Below are 13,705 nucleotides of genomic sequence, written 5' to 3'. Positions count from 1 at the left end.
CTATGGTTCAGAACAAAACAAAATAAAACAACAAACAAAAAMACTTCTATGGACATGGAATTGCTCATTTACTTTGAATTAACCAAGATCAGATGCCTATCAGTAGCAGTATTCTAGTGCATGACAGTTTGCAAGATTTGACCTTGGGTCTCTAGTTATTTAAAACAATTCCTTACATACAGTTTATATTCAGGGTTGAATCAAAATGGTATCACAGATATAACTAAGAACAAATGTGGTTCACAGTGCTTGTCATCTACTCCTACTTTTTGTTGAGAACTCACGCAGATATCAATAGAAGCTGATGTGTGTGAAACAGTTGTATACAGTCCCTTATGAAAAATACATGCAATTCCTAACTGCAAATAGTTAGCTCTACAAGAAAACATTTCATGTTTTTATTTGAATTATCTGTTCCGCTTGTCTATTTGTTCCTGTACTGACTCATGAATTTTTCAACAGGAACAAATATGATAAGAGTGATAGACACGTATGTGTGTATACCTATGTCTCTTTATATATGCATATAAATATACAGATTCATTGAGTCTTTTTTGGCTGCTGGACAATTTTTTTTTGCAATATTAATCAGACATTACATTGATTCTGATTGTATTCTTTTTCCAGAAGGATAATTCACTTTTATACTTCTAACTTTCTTCAAAAAGAAGACTCATATTCACAGAAGGGCATAATGACCTTATTGACTATAACAGGTTATCAAAGTAGAATAAGGAAGATAAATTATATTCATGAACTGTGACTGTATGTAACTCATGTTCCAAGGGCTTTTTCTATGTCCTTTTCATAAGGGCAAATGCTTTCTAGAGACAAATTCATCTATACATGTATGTAATTTTACTTCCCTTTGTACTTTAAGACCTGTTTGAATAAAGGTGGAATTCCTCCACCTCCGTAACCACCCCACTTCCTCTTCAGGGTTGCAAGAAGCTCCTATTCTGTATTTGGATCGTTCCTCATTACAGGTTGAGTGTGTGTACCAGAGACTTCAGACTACGCTTGAGCACTGATGAACACCTGATCCAAGCAGGGCCRCAAAGAGTCTAATTTTGACACAGGTTCATACAGTTTGGAATAGGCAGGAATTGTGAGCACTTGCAACTTCTCCTAGCCATGCTTGACGGCCACTGTCACCAGGAGGTAATGAATTTAATTTCAGCAGAGTAAAAGTGAAGCTTTAATGGATTCACAACTAATAATTTAGAGTGAGAAACCTCTTCTTATATATAGTGCAGACATCTACCCTGACCTGGTCATTTCAGACTGCTTTTATTGCCAAAAACCAACACTTCCCAATGGTTATTCTTCTGACCTATTTTAGACATTTATAATAAGGTAAAATGAAAATTGGATGAGGTTAATCATTCCTGTAATTTTCCAATTTAGAGAAATCTGTTTTCTTACCAAGAATGGTATATATTTATTTAATTTCTCATTTTCATTTTCAATCTGATTAATTTTGATTTTGCTTAGTGACATACAAATAAAGGAAGAAATTTTATTCTTCCTCAAGAAGTTTGCAATTATTTAAATGAAATAACCCAGACAAAAGTTCATACATAGTCTATTATGAACTTGTATGAGCTGTAGGTGGTGAAGTACTGGAGAGAGCAAAGCGACATAAAAATGATTTATCAAAGTTAGTATTGTATAAAACCTCTTGATTTATCATCCAAGTACTTCATTTAAACTACAAATAACTTATTGCACAACCATTGGCTTTAAGTCCTCGGAATGTGTATATACATGATGAGATAAAAAGAATTATTATGGCATTAACTGTAGGAAATAAAGATCAAAGGTTACCATCCGACTCTTTCTGAACTAAAACTATGCTTTGTCTCAAAGTGATACCTCAGCTATCCTGAAAATGTAATGAACAATACTCAAGGCGATATTTATATTGGCATTGCTTTCTCTTTAATGGTTCTTTATAAACCTAAATAAAGGAATTTCCTTAAGCAAGTACTTAATAATTTCTAAATGAAGTAGTCAAAGTATTACATTATCCATACAGCTTGTAGTTGGTTATTTTAATTGCCAAAGTGGCAATTAAGTTTGCATATTTTTATCTCAAAAGCTGTATGTTACATCCATTCTAATATTTTTGTAAGAAGATGAAAATAAAGCAGAACAATATAGAAAKATCTATTTATCTATTTCAGTGAAATGTCCTTACGCACTTCTAGTACACATTATCAGAAATTATATGAGTGGAGATGGAATCATGGCTATCTGACAATAAAAAATATATTTATTTTTGCTTTGTAAGAAAAACATTTGCACAAATGCCAGAATTAAGAAATGTATTCAGCCATTACTAAGTACCATATATTTAATAAACTTCATAATAGATTATTTCAAAATTTAAAAAATACCAATTTTTCCATGTAAATAGTCTTTGCTACCTCAAGAAGCTAAAATATTCTTTGAAATCTACCAGTGTATAGTTTATAAAATCACTAACTTAACTGCTATGGCCTGTCCTGTTCACGAGTCATACACTTTGGAAAAAAAAAAGTGAAGAATTTCAGTTCAGGGCTACCATCTCACAATCTTTTGTAAAATGCAGACTAAAGATTACATGAGTTTGGACATTAATCCTCTTAGAGAGTTGGGGTGCCATAGAAGAGTTCTCCACTGAGGTTCTGGATGCCGTTCTAGTTACTGCTGACTTCAATTTTATTGCTGCTAGTCTTTTGCTATGCCTCACATATGTGGGAAAGAAAAAAAAATCTGGTCTCTACTTGTAGCTTTCGGGATATGTATCATTCATTTCCATTTAAAAAGGTGCTACTCTGAATTTTTGTTGCTACAAAGAAAAAGTGTAATTTTTGAAGCCTGTAATGATGCTTAATTAAATATTCTTTTAGACTCTTTCTGACTTCAGTTGTGGCTACTAAGTCATTTTAAATTACATCGACTCCTAGCCTGGTCCCTGCACACGAAAGAAGTCGGGCAGCTCAGAACTACAGATGCAGGAATGGTTGGACAACTTGTGACCTGAACTTCAGGCTGCAGAGCAAGGGTGCAGAAGGGAATACAGCTGTAGAACAAAACACTGCTTTGGTGCCTCACTGAAATGAACACATGGGCTCAGAGCAGCTGGTTGAAAGGAAATTGAGACAAGACACATGTGGATGTGGTGGGAAGAGGAAATTTTTTTTTTCTTTTTTAAGAAAGCCACAAACATTACCTCTTTGTGACATCAAAGTGATTTTCAACTTTTGTCTCCTTTTGCATTCATTATTGTTTCCAGATAGCCACCATTAGGCAATACTCTTCTAGGTAGGGGCTTTCTTGTCTCTTACTGAGTCATATACTCTGACCTATGTACTGATGCCTTTCCTTCAGTAAATCCTACACGGAGAAGATGAAGGATGTTGGTTTTCTGATAAAAGGTGCGTTGTTGCAAAACATGATAGCCCAAATCACCAGTGATCTTGATGGTTAGAATTCAGTGTCCTGTGTCCAAATTAACTATAGGAAATGTCTCTGGCTCTGAAGCAATRTCTTACCAAGGAAACTGCACCTGTCCACGTCAGTGATCTGACATTGTGGAATATTCTTCTGGCCACCAAGTGCACTGAAGTTAGGGGCTGTTGCATTTACATCTGTAATAGATATAGGATTACTTCTCTATAGCTAAGGAAGTAGATGAAGAAAAAATAAATAACATCAAGTCCACATGCATCTCAAATATATGAGTTCAATTTTCAAAACCACATTGTTTTCTCAATCCCAGCTCCCTGTCCCACAAGAAACTAATTACTCTTATTTTCATGAGGCCTTTTTTCATATATTGGGAGAGAAGAAAAAGCAGGTTGAAAACTGTGACGTGTCTAGGTGACAGAGAAAACACGCCTTTAGTGCATTCTTGCATCAGGAGCAGAAGTAAAAAGCAAAGGGAGATATTTGAGAGAAATAAAACAGAACTAGATATGGAAAACTGAAGTGATTACACAGATGAAAGAATAACTTAGGAAAGCTATTTCAAACTTAGGCCTTTGTCTTTGAACAAGAAATCAGCTGTTATATTCCTAACATTTCAAATGCGTTGAACTGATTTGAGTTGACAAAACTGCAAACTGTGATTCACCAAAACAAATTTCTTTTTTGTTTATTTATATATACTTAATGGCAGATCACTAAATAATTTTGATAGAATAAAGGCACTTAATTTTCTCATCTTAATTATGAAATTGTTATACAGGTATAGATAGGTGCTAGAGGACTTTACCAGTTTCTTGTCTTTACAAATGATACTGTTGCTTCTTTCTCTTTCCTTGCTAGAAGAGGAAGGAAATATCTAAAAGTTGGAAAACTTGAGAAATTGACTGAAATAGGAATTTTTCAGCATTCTTTCTTATCCAATTTCAGTAATAGAGAGTTGCTACAATCTACATTTGATAACTGTAATGAGACATGAAATTTTGATTTCCTGATGTAAACTGAAACCAGGACAATGCAATGACACAAAATGTAACAAAATATAATCAATAAAATTTTACCCACTAAGAAGTATATGCTCTGTCATTTCCACATATTCCCCTAGGGCATTAGATGAGATATAAGGAAATGTGATGCCACATTGTCTACCTAGTCAAAAATTTATGGTATTACTGACTGATTTATTTTTTTGACACAATAGCGCTAAAATAAAGATTAACTACTGAGTGTCGGAGTGTCTATATATTCTCTTTCTGAGACTTGTATTATAAGCATAATACTTGCCTATTTGTGAAAATCCAATTTTGTTGTTAACTCCTGAGCAGATGAGATAAAAAAATCCAACCATGACATTATTTTCACACATGACTTCTCTTGCACACAGGAGATATTTATGACACTGATATTTCAAAGGGCCAAGTCTATGCAGAAAAAACATCATATAATTTATCTCAAGTAGACATTACCTTATAATTTAGGGAGTCCCAGCAATGCTTCTGGACAGATATCATTCAGRCCTAGTCATTCAGAGACTGTTGAAGAAAGGATATTTTGGTCTCTGTACAGTCATACACAACTGCCTGTAAAAGCCATGAAAGAGTTTTCCATGCTGCTGGGATGATCCATGGGCTTAAAGTTATGTATTTGTGTAGTATTTGCAGGATCAAAGTTGAATTTCTGCTGCTGAAATTGAAGTCATGTAAAATGAACTAGACTGACTTAGTCACACAAGTGTCCTCAATAGTTAACCAAGAACAATAAAATACCTCCAGTGGGTGATTCTTCCCAACTCATCTTGTCACTTAAAATGAACTGACTTAAGAAGGGATAAGTTGCCCTCTGGAGTTATCTGTCACCCTTTCACCAATCTTTGTAGATAGAAAGAAGCCAAAAACAAAACTAAACTAAACTAAACTAAACTAAACTAAACAACAACAACAAAAAACACTTAGACTTGGTAGTTCAATTTAGTTGACATAGATTCTACCTTTTATCATTCTGGCTCCGTTGCTTTCAATGTTTACAGAATTCTGTGATTGTCTTATCTTTGTTTTATTGTTTACCATACTAAATAACATGATGGCTGAGTGAACTGGTAAATACGCTATTTAAAACACTGCTTTTCTAAGGATATGGCATATCAAAGATGGGTTGCATGATATTTGCTATTGCCCTTTCAACTGTGCTAGTTTTCCCATTTCCCTTTAAACAGCTGATTCAAGATACTCAGTTCTACACTGACCTGCATTGTATTCAGTTCTCACAATAACATCTGTGACTTACAAAGGGTGCTACTATATGTGCATTAAGAGCATGTTCTTGTCCTTTTTATAAAGATATAACGTGAGCTATGATAAAACAAATGCTAGCTGTTTGGTATCATTTTAAGATACACTGCCTTTATAAAAATAAAAGATCTTGTTTGAATATGTATATCAAATGAATAAATGAGGTCCTTCTTATCCATCTGCAGAAAGCCTTTGTCTATCTGCTTATTCAAAGTATGGTAAAATATTGTCTCTCTTTGCTTATGATGTGCAAATTAGATTTAAACTAACAGAGTGATAACACTCTTACCACTGGAAGAATGTTAAGCTATATCAGTCTGAACTTTAATCACACATTGTATGTTTGGAAGTACACTGAAACGTGTACCATAAAATTGGCAAGTGAATACAATCAAACAGTTCAGAGAAATCAGCATTTACATTACTTGAAACTACTCAAAAAGGGCGTATATAGCCCTCAAGAAAAGTTCAAGTATTTCTCACAGAAGAAAGAGAACAAAGTCTTTATTTTATTTCTAAAGTGAATAAAGTTAAAAGTGTTGAGCACAACATATTTACATTTACATTTACATGTAACATAATCTATTTGCATATGACCTGTACATGTGTACTGAGGATAGAGGAAGGGGCTCTGACAATGACATGCCTTGTGTCCTCTTTTTAATAGGTAAAATATAAAAATATGTAAATTTAGATTTACCCATTTGTATAGTATTGCAAGATATGAACATCATTTAAGTACTTACTGAAAGTAAATCATTTATACAGTGCTTAAACTTAGAGAAAGGGCATATGCATGTGCAGGAAAGATGTGAAATCATAAGAGAAACTATCTTTTCTATGCAGATGTTATACTACTACATTTCTAATGTATCAGTCTGAAATGTAGCTTCAGGTTCTTAATGTCAAGTTTCTACAGTTAAGCATAAAACAGGAGCTTGCCATCTGTCAGGATGAGATATTCTAACCCTGTGGCAGTCCTAATGTTTTCTAGCTCGTGGGGCTTTCCGCTATTTGGAAGGTGTGGGATTCTTCCTGCTTGAGTGCTAGCACATGTAGGCCTGGCATCCAACAGAAGGGCAGAATAAAACTGTCCTGAAGACTAAAAAGTTCTGGCTGAAGTGGAGCCTATAGTCCCTAAGGTAGGAGCCTTCCCTATTGTTGCCAGTTTCACCTCACCAGGGATGCTTTGGTGGTCCCTACAGTCCTGAAATTGGAAGACATTTAAAGACACATTCCCATAACAGGAAGGATATTTTTAAGAGAAATAAGTTATAGTCAGACTTAAATTTAAGTTTTGTTAGTTTGTTTTTTTTAATGATAAAAATAAGGGAGGAAAAAAAATTAAAAATAAGGAGGAACCCTTTTGCTTTGTGTCCTAAGGACCAATTGTATACATGGTAGAGAGTAAATACATTTCCAAACTACCACAGAATAAGACAGATCACCCTGATATTATGCCAGCTAAACCGGACAAAGAATCCCAACTAAATTAGGGGTCAATGGCTCAGGAAAAAAAAACAACAAACAAACAAACAAACAAAAAACTAAGGTTAGTTAGTTAACAAGAGGTATTCGCTTTTAGAAAAGGAGGTAAAAACAGAAAAGAAAAAAATACAATTCTTTACAAGCAAGGAGGAGGCCGTCATATGCAGTTCAAGAGACATAGTCTAACAAAAGTTAATAGGGACAGGTATGGCTTCTCTTTCTTATTAAAAAATCTAAATAATTTAAAGGCATAAATATTTTCAGTATAAAAGGGTGAAGGGTAAGCTCCTTAGCTCTAGCAATAGGTGAACTTGCTGAGGTCAATCCCTGACCAGGGTCTAGGGCCAACCTCAGCAAGTTTACCCCATGGCCAGACTAGTAGGCTTTGATCTTTACTTTGTTTACACTTCAGGACAGCTCCTGCTTGCTAGGTAGTTGACAGTAAAAATCACACTTTGTTTTTATAATGAAAACTAAGACCATGAAGCAAACAGATTCGGAGTAAGAAGCAATGAGAGCTGATATAGGAAATGTCAACATCAAAAGAGGGGATATAGGGCTTGATTTGCTTCTTCAAGAGGACAAAGGAAATTTAGAAATGAGATGGGGCATCAGATATGGTAGAAAAGCGGTAAATATAATTACCTGGCAATAGTATTTTAGGGAAATAATGTAAGGAGGAGAAAAGAGGAGAAACAAGGTAGGAAAGTTAGAGAAATAAAGGGCAGAGTGCTTGATGAGCAGAGAGAGAGAGGATGAGGAACTGGAAAGGTGGAGGATCAGCCATGAGTGTGGCCATGTTTGAAGGCATTTGGATCCTGCAGACAGGGGAGCCAATGGGAACAAGGTGCCTGCCTTTAKCCTTGCTCTGCCCTTGGCTCTTATTGCATACAAACACAAAAAAAACCCTTGCTATATAAGCTGCAAGTCTACAGTGTTTCTACAACAACTTTAGTATTCTAGATTGTGGCAGCTATTTGTGTGCTGTCATATAAATAATTGATTTTTTAATTTATTTTATATATATGTACAGAGAGAGAGAGAGAGATTATCAAGAGCAGACTTCTTTTGTGCTGTAATTTATTCAGGTTATATATTTCAGAGTAAACAGCAGGCTTTGCCTAAGTACTTCTGTGAACTGAACAGTCTGCCCCGAGGCAAGCAATCCAAAGCCAAAGAGGGATGCACCCTTCATATTCTGCTAATTGATTGAAGGGGCAAATGATCTATAGGAAAAGTTGCATCATTAACTTAATTGAGGGCAAAGCCTAATTAGAGGGGAAATGAAGTAGACAGAGCCAGAGACACAGCAGGCCTTCATGTGAGATGTCAACAAACAGACATTGTAACTAAAACCAGACAGCAACTGCAGTACTTCATTTACATCTTCAATTTCAATATGAAAACATTTACAGTGATTGTGATGTGTATATGAGATTTCAGAGGAGAAGGAATGCAAAAAGTTTCATAGGTAAACTGAAATCAGCATGTTTGGAGTTATAGAAAAAAAATCAAGTTATTAAAAAGAGTCCTTAGCAAACTGACTGAATACTTAAACTTACAACCGTGTTTGTGCAACTCCAATTTATTTGAACTCTGCATTCCTGAGGAAATCCAACAAGACCTGCACAATGAATTTCACAGTAGAGAGGAAATAAAGCAAGTAAATTCTGGAGGACAATATTGTTTCAGTTGCACTACACAAAATTCATGAATGAAGACCTAGAATGTCAGTTTTACATGTTTATTCTTTGAGAGGTTACTATATATGCCATTATGTTTCTGGAATCACAGCTCTTGCTTGAAGAGAGATCCACCCTCAGACTTGCATGCTTCTAAGCTATGAACTAATGATGTTAAATTCTAGATGCTTGTGATGCTTGTTAAGTATTTTAAACATTAGTTTAATATCTGAACTGAAACAGGTGGTAGTGGTCTTTTCAGGACATTTTCCACTGCATTTTAGGGGCTTTTTTTTGGCATGCAGCTCTTTTTTCTTTTTTTTTTCTTTTTTTTTTTTTTTTTTTTAACCAACTGCAGGAATACAAACAAAACCTTTTCATAAGAAAAGCCACTTAAGTGAAATGAGGAATGCAGGCAGACATGTTTTGGCTACAGTGCAAGTCTTTAAAGTATATAGGTATTATTATACAATTCAACTTCAGTCACATGGGTATTGTGTTTTCTTTAAAAAGCTGGGCCTTGAGCCTGCTCCCCAAATATCCACAAAATTTCTGTGAGCATATATAATTAAATAGTGGTAGAAATGTTAATAAAGACAAAGAGTGAATTTTATTGTGAAAACTTACAAAAGGCCATGAATGTCCATATTTCTTAATACACTAAAACTTTCTCGGGTTGATCTCTTTATAGAAAATTATAAATAATTTACATATTCACAAACCTCATATTTTATTAATCAGTACAATTGCTCAGAAGTCCACATAATCTCCCATTTGCTTACAGCCGATGGGCATTAAACAGAGGCTTCCATATGCCTATTTTACTCTCCATACTTTTTGTCCTTCTTAGCCGGCACAATCGCCCTCACTTGCATCTCCTTCAGTGCAAATGAGTACCCAGCCTCAAAACTTTGATCTGGATCTGCTGCTGCACTTCTGAAACAAGAAAACTTCCAGCAATTTTACCTGTGTTGGATCACAATGTCATCCCCAAATCAATTTAAGAGTTTTTCCTCAAGACAAGACTAGTGGAAGCCAATGATCCAACCAAGATAACACACTGTCTCTTGTAATTCAAATTCGCCCATGTAAGCCTTGAAAACACTGACTTTAAGCAGCAGACAGGAAGAGGCTCCACAGAGTATAGTATTAGTAATCGTCTAGGTTGTGTGACAAGGAGAACTAAATGTACCTAAAGCCTGCCTAACAAATGCATATTGTGCCATTCTTGCAGCTAAAAACCTGCAGGGCAAATCTCCTTTTAGTCCTCTGTACATTGGCTCAAGGCTCATTTTGATGGAAAATGGAATTTATAAAAGTATGTGTTTCAAGATGGCAAAAATTATAACACTACAAATCACAGGATTTGTAGTCACAAGAGAAGTCTTTCTTGCTTCAGCTTTGCAGTAAAGTTTATTGTAAACTAGGTAATAAGAGGAAATCCTGCTTGGATCATACTAGAGTACAATAGCTGAATGTTAACACATTTATTATCACCTGTCACATCCCTATGAATGCATCATTGTGAACACACATTTGGATCTGGGACAGCATCATTAATCATCATTCCAAAAAAAAAAAAAAAAAAAGAACACAGAAGTTAATTATTTGTCTCAACATATTGCATTTAAATAATCCTCCTCATTACATCAATTACGAAACAAATTTAAGAATCCTAATTGAGCTATTGAGTATTAGAACATTGTTGAAAGATAGAAATGGAAAGAGACTACCAAATCCCACTCCAATTTTAATGCGAATAAAATCTATTTCTTTTAATCTTTCTTTACATATCATATTGCTTSGGTATTAAATTAAAAAATGTTTCCATGATATATTAGCTGGGGGATTGGCAATGTGCTATCTTTGTCACATGGCTTATTATGGCTTGGAACACAAGCAGAACTTGCTTGTTTTTACTCATAATATATACTGCAAACACTTTATATGATAAAAAGAATCATTTTAACACTTCCCATTTTTCTCAGTGGTATGTGATAAACAGTGTAACTCTTGAACCCTCTACATTTTTTTTAAAGTCTGGTGTAAACTTGTATCAAACACACTTTCTCAAGATTTGGATGCAGTCAACCAGAGTTTGGCAGGTGTATACCTGATCTAGTTGCCCATGGACCCCTTAAACAGGGAGAAACACATGTACCACTGGAAAGAAAAGAGCACTCGTAAGACAAGATTCATCTCGCTTATTTTAGATATCTGCTTTGGAATGAGGTGAATCACATCCTAAAGGCTTCTATTTTTTTCTCCATTGACCAGAGAGGGAGTCCAGGACAACTGGCTATAAAGATGTCTATACTTGAGTAAACTAAAGATAAATTCCAACCTTCAGCCTGGAGGATAAAAGGGTACATTCAGCACAAATTTGAAAGGAAAGAGTTTTGTTTTATAGACCTTTGATTGTTCACACATCTGGTATCACAGAAGACATGAAGATTTATCAAGCACTTGTTTTTAAAAAGTAGTGAAACATAGACTGGCATATAGATACAGGAGGTGAGAACAAAACAGAAAACGCAAAACTATGATTAGGAATGAAAATATTCCTATAATCAGTTTGCATTACTTGAGGAAATCTGCATCTTTTCCATATAGAAAATTTGGAATTTTTTTCCTGTGGAGAGTTCCTGTGGATTTTTTTATTATTATTTTGTTTTGATGAGATTCCCATTAAAATTTAAAGATAGCTCAGACTGTTCATTTCAGCTGTTAATCCTTCTACTTTGATATTCCACTATTGTACTAGTTTTGTCAAGTTTATCCAACCAGTTTAACCTACAAACTCTGGGATTTAAATGATTATCTGGAATTCTATTTGACTCTTCATTATTGATGCAATTACCTTATTATTCTCTTCATTTGTTACTTTTAATTTATGTTTAGTGAGAATATCAATCACTTTCTCTTTCTGAGTGGAAAACTATCATACAAAGAAAGATATTGTGCAATGAAAAGAAATAATTTTGCTTTGCTGTCTTTAACATTCATTTTGTTTTCAAGTAAATGCTTTTGTGATGATTTTTGTGATCACACATTTCAGCAAAAAATCAATCCTATCTCCAATGTTAACTTAGCTCTTTTGGCTTCTTTTTCAGGTAGATCCTAAACAGCCCTAAACATGACACTATCTTCATCAATTACTCCTCATGACATTGCATGAAATCTTATCTAAACAGTGCCCAGATAATGGATTTTAAATAGCGAAACTGATGCTTAGTTTTGTTATTTCATACATGCAACTTAGACTTAACATCCATCATCTCTAGAGGAACAAATCATCTACACAAGGTGCAGAACTGCATGGTGTGAGACGGCCCATCAAATTTCATCTTTCTCTTTCACATCTGGTTGCATCTGCAACATGTCAAATATCTGTCTTTAGAAGAGGCAATCTTATCATGAACAGCACTAGTAAGAACTACTCCCATCTTTTTCTATGTAGTAGCTATTGGCCGAGTTCTTTTATTCTCTCTGTGACAATTGGAGAGTCTATGTCATTTCTTTCTTTATTTATCTATTTATTTATTTATTGTCGTTGGCAGGGAAATAAATAGGGACTTCACAAATTTTTATTAACTTTCATTATTTTATCTCTCCCACAATGAATTAATATTAAGAGCTTTTTTTTTTCCTTAAAAAAAGGTAGAGAAAAGGAGAAATCTAAAAAAGAAGGTTTCCTTTGACATAAACATAATAAATTATAATGTTAAATATACATTCTATATGACTTATAAATTCTATATCACATAGTTTCCTATTAAAGAGTCATCAACAATTATCACTTGGTACTATGTAACACTTCTTTCAAAATATTTGGAGATACCTACTGTGAAGTAACTATGGACAAATGTTTATTTTTTATAATTTTTTTTTTATTATATATGGTCTCCTTCCTGCTGAAAACATGATGATCTCTCAGAACAACTTCATACCGAATGAAGACTCGCTTTATTTTAATAGTGTTGTAAGTAATCACAATGAACTAGCAGAACAAAATATTAAATCCAAGAAAAGAATACATTTGTATAATTAATTAACTTGCAAGTTTTTTTTTTCTTCACTCTCTGTACACACTAAAATTTAGCACCTCACACATTTAAAAATCTTAAATGATTATGTGACATATATAGTTAATTGAGAGGCAAACTTCACTTTGCGCAGTGGATTGACATCTGTCTTTTAGTCTAAAATAGGTGAACTAATCTGGTTGTAAATACATGTTGCATTTTGCTAGCACGGTAGCAAAACAAATTTATCAGATTTACCAAATTCACATAACTGTCAGATCACACACATCACACATTCCTAATTCTGGAATTAGGAGATACAGACTCTTTCTGAGCTTCTCACAGACAAAGGCGTGCAGATCCTCATCCTGCTGATATCAACTGAGGCTGTTGCTGTTGTCTTCAGCGTGAGGAGATTCAGCCCAGAAAGCAGAAACATTTGCTAACATGATGGAATAGGGGCAGCCTTGTTAACGGAGTGCTTTCCCAGGAAGTCAGGAGCTGATCAGCTCCATACTCAGCAGGAGATGTCAACAAAGCCTATAGAAATTATGATGGGCACTTCAGATTACACGACAAAATTGTGACTTCCTCAAAAAGGTCATATGTAAAACATTCTCCTTAAATACATTCTTCTCAAATTAGATCAGCTATTTGTGCCATATAATTCATGATTTGGGTATTGTTTCTTTGCAAGTAGCTGAAAAGCTATGGATAAAAGATGCTTTAGAGAGGAAGCAAATAAAGCCAA

Source organism: Nothoprocta perdicaria, unplaced genomic scaffold (assembly GCF_003342845.1).
Source record: "Nothoprocta perdicaria isolate Ctin4 unplaced genomic scaffold, notPer1 scaffold_37, whole genome shotgun sequence".
NCBI lineage: Eukaryota > Metazoa > Chordata > Aves > Tinamiformes > Tinamidae > Nothoprocta > Nothoprocta perdicaria.
The sequence above is the reverse complement of the archived record's forward strand: the minus strand, read 5'-3'. Positions refer to the sequence as shown.